The 16,242-nt window shown below is 48.8% G+C and overlaps 1 protein-coding gene across 50 annotated transcripts in view; it reads right to left on the bottom strand.

Moving 5' to 3' along the window:
- The window catches only part of LOC144576499 (uncharacterized), an 86,294-nt gene extending 71,610 nt beyond the window's left edge, over positions 1-14,684 (bottom strand). For 41 of the 50 annotated variants that reach the window (XM_078355386.1, XM_078355387.1, XM_078355388.1 and 38 more), the window contains exons 1-12: positions 14,580-14,684; positions 13,861-13,956; positions 12,763-12,880; positions 12,392-12,566; positions 11,177-11,254; positions 10,098-10,246; positions 9,438-9,577; positions 8,628-8,742; positions 8,380-8,464; positions 4,919-5,101; positions 3,649-3,758; positions 851-2,505 (exon numbers count right to left, since the gene is read on the bottom strand). The gene's annotated coding sequence lies outside the window, so the exon portion shown is untranslated. Of the gene's footprint in view, positions 1-850; positions 2,506-3,648; positions 3,759-4,918; positions 5,102-8,379; positions 8,465-8,627; positions 8,743-9,437; positions 9,578-10,097; positions 10,247-10,497; positions 10,598-11,176; positions 11,255-12,391; positions 12,567-12,762; positions 12,885-13,858; positions 13,957-14,579 lie in introns of all 50 variants that reach the window. The other 9 variants (XM_078355361.1, XM_078355363.1, XM_078355352.1 and 6 more) reach the window with 9 other exon arrangements.
- Between the last annotated feature and the right edge of the window lie 1,558 nt (positions 14,685-16,242).

Genomic DNA, 16,242 nt, shown 5'->3' with positions numbered 1-16,242 from the left:
TTCAGTTTACTAATTCTCTCTTCTGATGTATCTAATCTCCCATGTGTGGGGTGGTGTGGTGGTGTATAATTCAATTGATTCACTTGTTTATTGTTTCAAAAATTCTATTTGGCTTTCAAACCTGCTGGATTGTTTTAAATATTTTCTATGGCCTATAAATTTTAAAATTTGCCTTTTACTTCAAGAATAAGAATAGTTGTTTTAAAATCTGTGTCTGATACCTCCAACAACTGAAGTAGTTAGACTTGTTTCTGCTGGTTCCTTACTTCCATGTGTAGGTTAAAAAATTTTTAAAAGCTACAATAAATCAGAAAGTAGAGATGCATCTTCATTAGTCATGAAATCAAGGAAGACAGAAGGGCATAGTTTTTCAGATATTCATGGGGAGACTTTTGGGTAGACTCTGGGCTACCCTACAGCTTTTACAAAAAGTATTGTGGGAATGTTAGTTTGACCTTCTCCCTGTAAGTCTCCAGGTATAAATATTAGCAGTCAGGTTGAGGATGCGAGGCTTATGTCAAATATTTCTTTTTTGGGGGCTGCCATCTCATCAGGGCCAACTGCTTTGACTTTTTTTTTTTAACTTTGCCACCAATTTTTTTTTTTTTTAATTTTTTATTGGATTATAGGTTTTGGGGTACATGAGCAGAGCATGCAAGACAGTTGCGTAGGTACACACATGGCAGTGTGCTTTGCTTTTCTTCTCCCCTTCACCCACATTTGGCATTTCTCCCCAGGCTATCCCTCCCCACCTCCCCCTCCCACTGGCCCTCCCCTTTTCCCCCCAATAGACCCCAGTGTTTAGTACTCCCCTTTCTGTGTCCATGTGTTCTCATTTTTCATCACCCACCTATGAGTGAGAATATGCGGTGTTTCATTTTCTGTTCTTGTGTCAGTTTGCTGAGGATGATGTTCTCCAGATTCATCCATGTCCCTACAAATGACAGGAACTCATCATTTCTGATTGCTGCATAATATTCCATGGTGTATATGTGCCACATTTTTCCAATCCAGTCTATTATCAATGCTTTTAAATGTATCTCTGCTCTTAAAATTCATGAACTATGCCCTTACTGATATTAAGTGATTTGTCCTGCTGAGTATGAATTTCTTTTAAAGGCTTTCATGTTGGCTGTGAGTCCATACATTGCCTTGAAATGGCAGACTGCAATTAAACTCGTCTAAATTCCATGAACTGTACTGAGCACCCACTAGAACACCATGCACTGGCTCTGTGGATATCAGGACAAATGAGACACAGTCCTGGTTGGATCAATAGATTATTCCCTTTTCCTTTTATCTCTTATTCCTAAGAAAACCAGGAAAAGTGTGAGTCAAGGACATTAGACAGCTCCAAGTTCAATACTCAGATGTATGTGAGCTTACACAATTAAGGAGCATTGGCTTTTAACATATGAATGTTTGTAAGTTGATACCAAAGAAACTACATTTGCTAAGAGAGTGCTTGAGCCAGGTGCGGTGGCTCAAGCCTCTAAACCCAGCACTTTGGGAGGCCAAGGTGGGCTGATCACAAGGTCAAGAGATTGAGACCATCTTGGCCAACATGATGAAACCCCATCTCTACTAAAAATACAAAAATATTAGCTGGGCATGGTGGCACACGCCTGTGGTCCCACCTACCCCGGAGGCTGAGGCAGAATTGCTTGAACCCAGGAGGCAGAGGTTGCAGTGAGCTGAGATCGCACCACTGCACTCCAGCCTGGCACCTGGCAACAGAGCAAGACTATCTCAAAAAAAAAAAAAAAAAAAGTTTGAAGCTATCCAGAGCCATATTCCTGATGAACAAGGAAATGGCATCATTATTTTATAGCTGTAGGATTCTTCCTGTCTCCCTCCTTCTTCCTTTTCTTCTGCTGTGCTCCCCAGTGTGGTTACCCACTTCTCTGTGACCCAGCCCTAAGTCTAAAGCCCAAGTGCCCCAAGTAATGGCTGTGCAGATATCAACTTTGAAAGAGTGCTCTGAACTCAGTGTGGAGCTGCAGGAAGAAGATATGGAGAAGAGTTGTATGTGGACCACATCAGGAAGGCAGGTTGGCTAAACGTTTATCTGAAAAGCTTTCATTTGTGCAGAGCCCACCTGCTATTTGGTGCCAGCAATAGGCAAAACTGACTCACTGTGATTCATGTGACTATCCTGGCAAACTGCAACCAACTGAAGGCCACCTAAGCACCCATGCCATGTGTGCATAACGGCCGCCATCAAGATGCTCTGAAGGGCTGCACCCTTGCAGGCAGTTCAATAGTTCAGTGTGCCAGAGACATGCTGAGGTGTCTCTTTCTGTCCTAGCCCTTCTCATGTCCACCTGCCTAGAGGCCCATTGAGAGCCCGAGCTCTGCTGAAAAGGTGAGGCCCTCCTATACTACGTTACACAACACAAATGTCTCAGCACAGAATCTTTCATCTTCTTGGGGAGAGGATCAGCAGCTGACTCTTCCAGATTTTGATGTAAAAACTTAGGAAACAGTCTGCATTGAATGAAGGACCTGAAAGTGGAAAAACACATAGGTTTTACTTTATCAATGACGTCCCTGGGGCAGTGTTTTTGGTAAATAACTTCACCTTAGATCTCACACCCACACATGACAAAAGCAGCGCCCTCTTCATTTAAAATCTAAAAAGAGGTACTTGTTCAAGTGATCATAATTCTAAATTTCACCCTAATGAGAGCAGTCAAGTACCTCAGCAGCAGCATCACCCTCTACTGTCAGCAGTGGGACAAAGGAACGGTCCTCCATCTCTGACAGCCCACTAGAGCTTCATCTTCACAAACAATTAGCAGCAGAAAGTGAACACTGAAGTAATACAACTGACACTAAAAAGTGTGAGAACCATTTAACTTTTCTTTTTTCCATTTTTCATGCCTTTGATACTGCCACATCTAATAGCCTAAAATTATGCTGTCTCTGGTCCTCCAAGAGTATGGTTATCTTAAATCAAAATTTTTCATAAATTTAAACACATTACATAAGATGCTACTGTCAGTATCGGAAACTCACTCTGGCATCACTTGAAAGACTTCCAGTGCCAGAGTACATGTGACCAAAGGTTTAAAAGATACGATGAAAGGGAAAATTGCAATGTATACGTTCACATTACTAAGGATCACATTAAATACATTTTAACACTTTGGTGCAAATCTCACTTTAAATCCAGAGGGCATTGGCCAGATTGAGAACCAACACCACCACAACAAAATAGAACAAAAACGTTTCCTTTCAGAGGTGCTGGTTTAGTCTCCACAGGTAACTGCCTCAATGCAGGGATGCAGTTTAATGGATCTAGAGAAAGTATTGTTGAGGTGGTAGCTTCTCACCCAACTCACCCAAGGGAAAGTCACAACAGGGCTTGGGTGCTATTGGCCATCTGTTCCTGCCACTGTGCATTTTACTCCAAAATCAAAGGAGCAAAGCCAAAATGTTTGCTGGATGTTCACTTTTAACTGTTACTAATTTCTGGCTGGTCCTGTATTTCTCCTGCCCTCCTCTGGTGAATGACCAGCTAGTTTAATAATGAGAGTCAAATTACAATAGGCAGTGATTTGCCATCTCCCCACCTCAGTCAGGGCAAAACGCTGTGGGAACCGCGCCCCCTGCTCAGTGATGACAGCACAGGCATAGATCACTCACATGAACACAGATGGGTCACTGCTCTGCCAGCTCAGATGGTAGGAGACGGTGACCAAGAGGCCATAGAAGGCTGAGAACAGCATCAGGATGTGTTATGTGCTCCATGGATCCTAAAGAAAATATGTCAGTTAGCCAAGTCACTCCACAGTTATGTGAATAACAGGATCTCTATCAAACATTAGAAACATCTCCACAGTCCAGCTGGATGGATGCGTTAATTCCTGTGATCATTCCTGCCCACGGACATATAAGTATCTAGTGGGCACACAAAAACCTCACCTGTTGGTTTATGAACATTGATTTTGATAAGGGATTGGGTAGGGGGAGTTTTGACTAATTGTAAATACTTATAAGAATAAAACTGAATCTTTCCTGAAATTAAGCTTAGGATTTTTTATAGAATGTAATATTAAACATGTGTCACTCTTCTGAATTCAATGTAACAATTATAATAATTATTTTTCTCAATGTTTATTAATTGATAGTCTAAATGGCATAAGTATAAAAGTGGCATAAGAGATTAAACAGACTAATAAACTGAAAACTTGATAAAGATTAAAGATAGTCAGCTGAAAGATTTCCAGTGCAAGAGTACACTGTTACTAAAGACTTAAGATATGATTAAATCAAAGATTGTAATGTATATATTCATGTTATTAAGGAATACACTAAATACATTTTAACACTTTGGTACAAATCTCACTTTAAATGGCGTAAGCAAAGAAAGAGCAAAGTTATTTGAAATGAAAAGAGAAAGGCACTTCAGGTTTAATTTGATAGAAGCACAGATGTCAGTTATCAACACATGGTACTCAGACTGGTAGAGCAGAACTTGAAAAATACATGTTACCAGCCCAAGTAGTGTGGTGGCCTGGGACTCCAGGTCTCCTTCTATACACACCTGCTGCTCCCACTAAAACAAACATGTCTCTCACATGCCAAGAAGAAAACATCTACATATTAACCGTCTCAATCACCATCAACAGAATCACTGATCCCTTCTAAAAGCTAAATTTAGTCAAGAAATTAAATACTTTTTTCTCAAGATTTTTTTTTAAGATGGGTTGTCAATTGTGCTCACATGATGTTCAAATGAACGAGTCAAGTGTACTTAGCAGTTATCCTCTGTAACTGCTAAGATAGGCTGGAAAGAAAATATACCCTGAATAGAGCAGGTAATTTTATTTTTGAATGCTTCATTTTCTTACAAATTAAAATGTATTTCTTTTACCCTCCCCATTGTAGAAGTCTTAACGAACGAGAGCAGTACCTGGAACACAAATTGCAGGGAGCCGACTCTCGCAGAGACTGCTGAGCTGCATGGTTATAAGGTCAGGAAGTATGACTCACTGTCTCCAGACGTATCTCCACACAGATTCCCCACACCAAGACGTCCCGCGTGCCTCTCAGATCAGCTTCCCCAGAGGTCAGGTGCATTGCCTTTTCCAGTGCCCTAAGGTACCATGGCTGCATTCATTATTTTTTAGATTCTGTGCAGATGTCTTCCTCACCAATTTTGTTAAAAAACTTAAACCCAGTGATGAAGCATCCTCCATGGACCTTTTCTTCCTTTGGAGTTTTCATCAGCAACACCTTCCCTTCCAGTATCCAAGGAAGAGGTGTACTTCCTCCTTCCTGAGCCAAACCCTCCCCTCAGATCACGATGTCCTACTCTTTTTCATTGGTCCCCTCTGCCCAGCCATTAAAAATACTTAAGTTGCTGACATCTTTTTTATTTTGAGATGGAGTCACTATCACCCAGGTTGGAGTGCAGTGAACACGATCTCGCCTCACTGCAACAACCTCCACTCACTTCAACCTCCACCTCCCAGGTTCAAGTGATTCTCCTACCACAGCCTCCCGAGTGCCCAGGATTACAGGTGTGCACAACCACAACCAGCTAATTTTTTTGTTGTCACCATGTTGGTCAGGGTGGTCTCAACTCCTGACCTCAGGTGATCTGCTCCCCTTGGCTTTTCAAAGTGCTGGGATTATAGGCATGAGTCACCATACCCGGCCAGTTGCTGACATCTTTAACAAATAAAGTCAGTCCTCCTTCCCCTTGTTCCAGTTGCCCTCGAAAGCTACTGTACTATCCTAGTCTGTTTGGGCTGATATAACAGAATACCATAGACTGGGTGGCTTATAAACCACAGAAATTTATTTCTCACATTTGTGAAGGCTGAAAGCCCAAGGTCAGGGTGGAGGAAGGAGAAGGTTTGTTGATGGTGCCTGTTTGCTGTGTTCTCAGGTGGTAGAAGATGTAACAGAGCACTCCAGGGCCTCTTTGACCAGGCACTAATTCGATTAATGAGGACTCCTCCCTCAATAGCTGCAATCACCTCACAAAGTCCTCACCTCTGATATCATTACATTGGGGATTAGGATTCAACATGAACTTTGAGGCAGACATTCAGTCTATAGCATATGCTATCCCTCTTTTTTTTTTTTTTTTTTTTTTGAGACGGAGTTTCCCTGTTGTTACCCAGGCTGAAGTGCAATGGCATGATCTCCGCTCACTGCAACCTCCGCCTTCTGGGTTCAAGCAATTTTGCTGCCTCAGCCTCCTGAGTTGCTGAGACTGCAGGCGTGTGCCACCATGGCCAGCTAATTTTTTGTATTTTTAGTAGAGACAGGGTTTCACCATGTTGACCAGGATGGTCTCAATCTCTTGACCTCATGATCCACCCGCCTCGGCCTCCCAAAGTGCTGGGATTATAGGCACGAACCACCGTGCCCCGCCCCCTCTTTTTTCTTTAAGTGCCATCCCAGCCTTTTGCAGGTCTGGGCTCCACATTTCACTTCTGGTCATCGGTGAGTAACTCAGTAGTCTCTGTTATACTGGGTACCTTTAATGACTGGAGGTCCTACCGCAAGCTGTGTGACTTTGCCCTCCCAAAGTGCTAGGATTACAGGCATGAGACACTGTGCCCAGCCTTAGTATTATTATTAAGACAGAGTTTAGCTCTTATTGCCCAGGCTGGAGTGCAATAGTGCAATCTTGGCCCACGGCAACTTCCACCTCCTGGGTTCAAGTGATTCTCAAATGATTCAATCCTCCCAAGTAGCTGGGACTACAGGCATGCACCACCACGCCCAGATAATTTTTTTGCATTTTAGTAGAGATGGGGCTTTACCATGTTGGTCAGGCTGGCCTCAAACTCCTGACCTTAGGTGATCTACCTGCCTTGGCCTCTGAAAGTGCTGGGATTACCCAATACCCACAGTGTGGGGCAGTGTGTAAAGACAGCTGGAGCCAGAATGTTCGTGAGCTGATTATTGTTGAAGCTGGGTGTCAGTACATAGGGTTCATTATGCATTCTCTAGCTGTTATAGACAGAAATTCCCATAATAATTGATTTTAAAAGAAATCAGCCAGGCAAAGTGGCTCATGCCTATAATTCCTGCACTTTGGGAGATGAAAGTGGAAGGATGGCCTGGGGCCAGGAGTTTGAGACCAGCCTGGGCCATACAGGAAGACCCTGTCTCTACAAAAAATTCAAAAAATTAGCCAGGCGTGGTGGTGCACACCTGTAGTCCCAGCTACTTTGGAGGCTAAAGTGGGAGGACCATTTGAGCTCATGAGTTTGAGGCTGCAGTGAGCTTTGACTGCACCATTGCACTCTGGCCTGAGTGACAAAAAGAGACCCTGTCTCTAAAAAATAATTTTTTTAAGATATTTAATTAATTTACATATCTGAATATGGAGTTTCACTCTGTCATCCAGGCTGTAATGCAGTGGCATCATCTCGGCTCACTACATCTCCCAGGTTCAAGCAATTCTCCTACCTGAGCCTCCTAAATAGCTGGGATTGCAGGTGTGGACCACCACACCCAACTAATTTTTGCATTTTTATTAAGGCCAGGCTGGTCTCAAAATCCTAAACTCAAGTGCTCCACCTGCCTCAGCCTCCCAAAGTGTGAGATTCCAGGCGTGAGCCACCATGACAATCTTTTATATAAATTTTCTTTTTTAAAAGGGTTCTGGTTGGGTCAGTTGACAGGCCCCAGGTCCCTTGAGTCTCATTTACTTCCATTGCATGGCAGCAGCTTCTGTCCCTTCCCTGTTCCCCAGGAACAGGAGCCAGCACACCACTCCTTCCCTGCCCAGGTCCTCCGGCCCCACCTTGCCTCCCCCCAAGGCCACTCTCCTGGCAAACCCACCCCAGTGCCTGGGATCTAGGGGAGGAGAGGCAGGTGGGTGTGGTCTTGCCTGCAGTGTAGAGATGATGCCAGTGGCCACCTGAAGCACAGCACTCATGGTGTCTGACACTTCAAACAAAGCTTTCCTGTTCTCCTGGGAGGAACATGGCAGAAGATGTTCCTCTTGGCACCCAGGGTCCCCACAGCCACACCCCACACTGAGGCATCCCTGCTGCCTTCCATGGGAAGAATACTCAGTACCCAAAGGAAGGGCCGAGAGCTCCAAAAGCAGCCACAGATGGGGCTGACTACACAGGATTGGAGTAGGTACGGCAATCTTGAGGGTCCCTGTCTGGGTATGCCAGAACCCCGAGAACTGGCACATGGTGTGTAGGCAGGCAGACCTCCCCCAGCCACCATCCCAAGCCTCCCAACTGTAGGTCTTTGTTGCAGGTGCTGGCAAGTTCCTTGACGGTCATCAGGAGCACGGCATGTTGCAAGAAGAGGGAGGCACGGGGTTTGACCAGGAATTCTGCCCCCTCCCTGGGGACCTCACATCCACCCTTCCTTTCTCCCTGCCATGCTCACCTGCCCAATCACACACCCTGCTTTGCTCCAGATCAGCTCCAAGCTGTCAGGGTTTTTCTTCTGGGGCATCAGGCTGCTTCTGGTGCTGTGGACAGAGATGCAGGCACTGAAGGGGCTGAACCATTGGCTGGTCCAGCAGCTCACTGGCCAGGTCTGGTGGAGGGCAGGGAGGAAGAAAGCCATGCCTAAGGGGCATGGGGAATGCAGAGGCTGAGAGGGGCAGGTGGAAGTGGCAGTTCAGCGCTTACCTGTAGGCATCTGAGAGCTACATGAAGCTGAATTCCTTGGTGCCATAGAGGATAAGGTCCCTGGCCATCCTGCTGAGATGGGTCATGCAGAATGAAGCCTAGAACAGGAACTCAGCTGGGAGAAAGAAAAGATTCCCAGTCACCAAGCCTCTCTGGTACTCACCCAGCCTGACCATACAGAGAGAAAGAGGAAGTTAGACAGTGGAAGGGACCTGGCTACATTTTCATTTTTTTTTCCAGACAGAGCCTGTTCTGTTGCCAGGCTGGAGTGCAGTGGTGAGATCTTGGCTCACTGCAGTCTCCACCTCCTAGGTTCTAGCAATGCTCCTGCTTCATCGTCCTGAGTAGCTGGCACCATGGCCAGCTAATTTTTCTATTTTTATTAGAGACGGGATTTCACCATGGTGGCCAGGGTAGTCTCGATCTCTTGACCTCGTGATCCACCTGGCTTGGTCTCCCAAAGTTCTTGATTAGAGGTGTGAGCCACTGTGCCTGACCTAAATTTTCATTTTGAGTAAAGATAAAGTCTTGCTATGTTGCCCATGCTGGTCTAAAACACCTGGGCTCAAGTAATCTTCCTGCCTTGGCCTCCCAAAGTGCTGGAATTACAAATGTGAGCCACTGCACCTAGCCTGTTTTTTGTTATTGTTGTTGTTCTAAATAAACCAGCTTTGGCTGGGTGTGGTGGCTCACTCCTGTAATCCCAGCACTTTGGGAGGCCAAGGTGGGCAGATCATGAGGTCAGGAGATCCAGAACATCTTGGCCAACACGGTGAAACCCCGTCTTTACTAAAAATACAAAAATATTACCCGGGTGTGGTGGCATGCAACTGTAATCCCAGCTACTTGGGAGGCTGAGCCAGGAGAATCACTTGAACCCAGGAGGTGAAGGTTGCAGTGAGTCGAGATCGTGCCACTGCACTCAAGTCTGGCAACAGAACAGACTCTGTCTGGAAAAAAAATGAAAATTTAGCCAGCTCCCCGCCACCGCCTCTGGCAACAGAGCAAAACAAAACAAAAAAATAAGATAAACCAGCTTTACCGATGTGATGTTCACATAAATCTACCCATTTATTTATTTTCATTTTATTTTATTTTTTGAGATAAAGTTTCACTCTTATTGCCCAGGCTGGAGTGTACTGGTGTGATCTCAGCTCACTGCAGCCTTGGCCTCCTGGGTTCAAGCGATTCTCCTGCCTCAGCTTCCCAAGTAGCTACAGGTGCCCACCATCACACCTGGCTAAATTTTGTATTCTTAGTAGAAATGGGGTTTCACCATGTTGGCCAGTGCTGGGAATACAGGCATGAGCCACTGTGCCCTGCCCAATTTACTCATTTAAAGTTTACACTTTAGTGTATAATCACCACCACAAACAGTCTGAACATACAGGAGTAGGAGAAGACTGGAGAGAAGCTGGCTGAGGGACAGAAGTGAGGCACAGGGCAGGGGACTGGCTCCCCAACACTCACCCATGAAGTCACGCTCACTGGTGGCATCCATGCTGTTAAGAGTGATGGCACCAAAGTTGAGTTCTGGGGGTTGGGAGGAAGCAGGGCTGGGCTGGAGAACAGGGAGTGTGGCCTCCTCTCCCCTAAGCTGGTTGCCTGGCCCCCTCCCCCTGGAAAGAGGATCAGGAAAGAGGATTAGGGTGGGTGGGGTGGGAGCTGGGGGGAGGCATCTTTTCCACAGTCTCAGGAGGGAGGTAGGAGCCCTGAGTCTCTCAGTACCAGGCACCCGTGCCATGGGTGCCCATAGGCAATGAATGATGGTTTCACCAGGGGCCACCGGCTCCTGCCCTCTGGTGTGTCTGCATCTCCTGGCCAGTGCTGAGGGTGACTCTCCCTAGGGAGGAGGGGCAGGGTATCTCACCTGCTCAGAGCAGCTCTCTGTCTATACCCACGGGATTGCCCAAAATGGTCCCGCTGCAGGGACAGGGATTCATGGTGACCAGGGCTCCTGGCAGGCAGCCCTGACAGACAGACAGAAAGACACACACACACACAAACAGAATGAAGTCCTAGTTGCCAGGGCAACTGTCTGGAGCTCAACCTTTTCCCTTGTCCCCTAATGTCTCCTGAATGCTTATCCCCAGGCACCGAGAAACCATGGGTGCAGAACCCTTGTCTCCTGACACATGTCCCCATATGTCAGGCTGAGGGCAGTCGGCTGGACTCACTAGAGCCTCACTGAAGAGCTCCAGCCCTGCTCAGACACATTCACTGGCTTGGACATCCCCACCTTAGCAATAGCTGGGGCTCCATGCAGGGACCCCTCTGAGCAGACAACCTGATTTTCTAGCCCTCTCTGCCCTTCCCAGCTCATGTGTGAATCCCTAGGCTATGCAGCAGCCACCCCCACCAGGCCCTTAGGGCACTGGAGCCTCACCCACCTCCCCAGGGGCAGGACACCAATCAGCTTTTGCACCTCCAGCAGCCGCTCAGAGTCTAGGGTCAGCACCATGGCACCGTTGTGAGAAGCCAAGGGCAGGAGAGTCAGGGCAGCCAGGGTCCTCCCATCCAGTACAGCCCCAGCACCTCACCCAGCTCACCTCAGGATCCAGTGGCTCCAGTGAAGGGGCTGGGCCCTCTGCAGGTGGGTGTACCCTGGGAAGAGGATGTCATGTCCCCTGTGGGAGAGGAGGAGCAGGGACTCAGGTGGAGGCCAGGTCAAGGCCTGCCAGTGACACTGGGACCCTGCAGGCCTGGGTCACCCCAGGAAGAAGTGTTGCCCTACAGCACTGTACCTGAACGAGGGATCCAGGATCTCCCAGGGACTAATTGCTCTCAAGGAAAAAAGAGGATGAAATGGGGCCATGTGAACCATGGACTGGGCCTGAGCTGTGGGGCTCCTGGGGTGAGGCTTTGCCAGGAACACCCAAAGCCTGAGCCTCTATCACTCAGCATCTCCCAGCAGGGGGCTAGAAAAGGGGAGGAGGCCCATGTTGGGTATGACTTGGGTATGACTTGGGAGGTTTCATTTGAGGACCCCAGAAATAACTGGGGCTCATAAAGAGCTGCTCGGAGCAGGTGGGATACCCTGCCCCTCATTCAAGTTACTAATTTTTTGTACTTTTAATAGAAACAGGGTTTCACCATGTTGGCCAGGCTGGTCTCAAACTCTTGACCTCAGATTATCCACCCACCTTGGCCTCCTAAAGTGCTGGGATTACAGGCATGAGCCACTTCGTCCAGCCTGTTGCTGTTTTAAATAAACCAACTTTGCTGAGATATCACTCACACTTTAGTGCACACCCATCACCGATTTTAGAGCATTTTCGTCACCCCCTAAGGAAATTCTGTACTCAAGGCCAGGTACGGTGGCTCAAGCCTGTAATTCCAGCACTTTGGGAGGCCAAGATGGTAGGATCACTTGAGGCTGGGAGTTCAACCAGACCGGGCCACATAGTGAAAACCCGTTACTACAAAAAAATGTAAAATCTTTGCAGGGTGTGGTGCACACCTGCGGTCTTACCTACTCAGAAAGCTGAGGTGGGAAGATCATTTGAGTCCAGGAGTTTGAGGCTGCAGTGAGCTATCACTGAGCCACTGCACTCCAGCCTAGGTGACAGAGCAAGGGCTTGTCTCTAAAGACAATTAAACAGAAAAAGTTTGGCCGGGTGTGGTTGCTCACACCTGTAATGCCAGCACTTTGGGAGGCCAACATGGGTGGACCACAAGATCAGGAGATTGAGAACATCCTGGCCAACATGGTAATACTTTGTCTCTACTAAAAAATACAAAAATTAGCTGGGTGTGGCACATACCTGTAGTTCCAGCTACTGCGGAGACTGAGGCAGGAGAATTGCTTGAATCTGGGAGGCGGTAGTTCCAGCTACTGTGGAGACTGAGGCAGGAGAATTGGTTGAATCTGGGAGGCAGAGGTTGCACTGAGCCGAGTGCCACTGCACTTCAGCCTGGGTGACGAGAGCAAAACTCTGTCTAAAAAAAAAAAAAGTTAAGAATTTTAAAATTAGGCTGGGCGCAGTGGCTTATGCCTATAATCCCAGCACTCTGGCAGGCTGAGGTGGGCAGATCACCTGAGCTCAGGAGTTCAAGAGATCAGCCTGGCCAACATGGTAAAATCCATCTCTACTGAAAAAAAAATACAAAAATTAGCTGCATGTGGTGCACATACCTGTAATCCCAGCTACTTGGGAGGCTGAGGTAGGAGAATCACTTGAACCAGGGAGGCAAAGTTTGTAGGTAGGAGAGATTGCACCACTGCACTCCAGACTAGGTGACAGAGCAAGTCCCTGTCTCAAAAAAAAAAAAAAAGTAAATTAAAGAAACCCTGAACTCTGTAGCAGACACTCCCTGTTCCTCCTAGCAGCCTTGCACCACCTCCATGGTCACAATTTGTGTGCCCTTATTTCCCTCCAAGTCTGAGAAACAGGGGTCACAGGGAGTTGACCAAGAGGAGGGGTCTCTGACAACACGTGGAGACTCCCCAGCAGCTCCTCCTCCAGGTCTGCAAGGAACAAATCCAGACCCAAAGACACCAGGTCCCAGAAGCCAAAGCCTGGGAATGAGGCCAGCAGGAGGCAGCCTTTGCCTCTGCCTTTCACCAGATGGGCTGGGTGGGGACACATAATGCGGGAGACGTGGGACACAGGCAGAGTGGGGAGAGACTCTTGCTGCTCCAGGCACAGCCAAGCTAGTGCCTTAGTTTCCTTCCCTCAAATCTGCAAAGGGTGAGTTCTTTTCCCTTTTATTTTTTAGTTTTTGAGGTGGAGTCTCACTCTGTCTCCTAGGCTGAAGTGCAGTGATGCGATCGAAGCTCACCGCCATCTCTGCCTTTTGGGTTCAAGGGATTCTCCTGCCTCAGCCTCCCAAGTAGCTCTGATTACAGGTGCACACCACCACGTCTGGCTAATTTTTGTATTTTTATTAGAGACAGGGTTTCACCATGTTAGCCAGGCTGGTCGTGAACTCCTGACCTCAGGTGATCCACCGGCCTCTGCCTCCCAAAGTGCTGGAATTACAGTCAGGAGCCACCACACCAGGCCCCACGAAGGGTGACTCTTCCCTGCCTGATAAGCTAGACTGCCATGGGAGTATTGGGGACTGCAGGAAATGCCCCACTCCTGGCTGTTCTGCCTCAATCTCAGCGTTCTGTAATACCCGTCCCCCAGGGCCTGGCATCTCCACCCTGTTTGTCCCTGCCACCTAGTCTGCCGTTCAGGATGCCATCACACCTCTCTCTAACCCCTGGGTGTCTCTTGGGAACTCACACCTCTGTGGGATCCACCATGGTCCTGATGGGCTCCCACAGGAGGCCGGAGAGCATCGAGCAGGTCTGCCGAATCCATAGTCTAAGCTCCATGACCACCTGTGCAAGCAGGAGGTGATGCTCAGGGAGGCTGATGAGCTGCTTCCCTGGGGAGCCAGGACCCTGCTGAGCTCTAACTGCCCCCTGGGCTCCCCAAGGTTGGGACAGCAAAAAGCAGGGGGGGAGGGGCTAGAGGCACCTGGTTATTCTGGTTGCATCCCGTGAGCAGCTTCCCAGCAGTTTTGCCAATGAGCTCTTGGAAGTGAAGGGAGGCCCAGGGTCACAGTCTAGATGCCCAGAGGAGTCAATCCAGGCAAGGCAGCTTTTATCAGCCCTGCCAACCTCCCTCTCTACCCAAGGGCCCCAGGTCTTGCCCAAATCTCTCACCAATTCTGCTTAGCCCTGCTGTTCTTTATTTTTTTTCCTTTCAATTTTCTGTAGTTATGAAACCTTGTTACGTTGCCCACGCTCATCTCAGTCTTGGCCTCAAGTGATCCTTCCATCTCAGCCTCCCAAAGTGCTAGGATTATAGGCATGAGCCACTGCAACTGGCCATGTCCTGAGGTCTCCACTGCTGTCTGCCAATGGTGAAGTAAATGGAAAAATGGTGCTAATGCTCCAAGTGGCCCAGGGTCAGGTGGAGACGGGAGGCCAGGAAAGCGGTGGGGCTGCAGGGGTCTTACCTTCAGGTGGCGCTCGCTGGCTGTGTGGATGTCCTCATCATTGGGGTTGAGTCTGAAGGTGCCCCAGGCTCACTTCTCAGTCACCTATAGCAGGTGGCAGCAACGCTGGGGGGCAAGTGAACAGATATCAGGAGTCAGGAGAGCCCCTGCCCTGGTCCCACCCTATCCCTAATGGCTGACTGTCCCTTTCTAGGAGCTGACTCCTGAAAGCACACCCTGGGACGGGGCATCTCGGGTGGGGACACCTTCACTCATGAGCCATGTGGGCATCGGGGTCGTTAAAGGATGGAGAGAGGCACTCATCAAGGCATGCAGTTAAGCAGCACTTGAGTATTTAATTAGTTCAACATGAAACCACAGACTGGCAACACTGCACTATTTGCTCAGGGATTTGGTGGGAGCCTGGGGCCACAGGGAGGGGCCTCGGGCCACAGGGAGTACCTGGTAAGCTGCCTGTTCCTTGAGCACAATGTGTACCAAGGGGAGCTGGAGTGAGGGTAGCTCCATGGGAAAGGGACAGGATTGCCACCCTGAGCTGTGTGACCATAGGCAAGAAGACCCCTCTTCTCCAAATGAGGTCAACCACACAGGTGATTTTGGGAGCCGGTGCCCGCTCAGACAGTCTGGATTTGAGCTTTGTAGGTGGATGGGAACCTGGGAGGGTTTAGAGATGCTGGGAGAACCTTTTTCCTGGGAGAGCTTTCCAAACAGGGAACAAACAGAGCCACCCTGGGCCCCACTGAGAAAGGATCCTACTGGAAGCTCTCGCCACTGTCTTGCTCCACGCTGGTGGTGACGGTGATGGTGATGTCATCAATGCAGGTGGTGAGTGTCGTGAACAGAAGCACAGACCGCTGCAGTCCCGCCGAGCTGAAGTCAAAGTCTGTGTTGTGGACAAAGTAACCCTTGGGATATCCAGGGTGGGAGAACTGTGGTTTGCTGGACCCCTGCTGTGGGTTGTTTAACCTCAGCCCACATGTCTGTGGCCTCCCCAGATCCAGGCCCCTCCACTCTGTGAAGGCAAATCTGTCCCTAGCAGGAAGACTATGGGGTGGGGGCGTGTGGTGGAGGCAGGATGGTAGCCACTTGCAGGTGTCAGTCATGTAGCAGATGATCCCCGGTGGTTGGATGGAGGGAGTGTGTCATTGATGGCAACAGTGACGGGGAGGCAGGAGGGCAGGGGCCCCACCTGGACCAGGCTGCTGATGTTGGCCTTGAAGGAGAGGTAAACCCCCCATGCTCTAGCGCATCGACCCCATTCATCCACTGCAGACACTGGAGATATGGGGAGGGGGCAGCAGCTCAGTGCATGAGGAGGGGCCCTGTTATCGGGCACTCCCTCATAACTTGCAGCATAGAGCTGAGGCCTGCCAGCCAGATGGGAAGAATGGCATCCCAATGGGGTAGAGGAGGTCACCTATCCCCCTACACAGGGAACAGCCTCCAGGGCAGAGCAAGGAAGGGCCCCTCACCGTTCCATCCCAGGAGACAGGCTGTGGGTGGCACCTGGGACTCCCATGCGGTACAGCAGCCACACCCACCCACCTGCCCTACGTGCTCCTGGCTGCACTCACCAGAATGGCATAGGAGTGGGCGCTGCCAATCCTCAGCACCACTCTTCTCTGCAGGTCCTGGGTCCACCACTCTGGCAAGGTCACTTCCC

This window comes from Callithrix jacchus, chromosome 18 (assembly GCF_049354715.1).
Source record: "Callithrix jacchus isolate 240 chromosome 18, calJac240_pri, whole genome shotgun sequence".
Lineage (NCBI taxonomy): Eukaryota > Metazoa > Chordata > Mammalia > Primates > Cebidae > Callithrix > Callithrix jacchus.
This window is presented reverse-complemented; position numbering and strand designations above follow the sequence as displayed.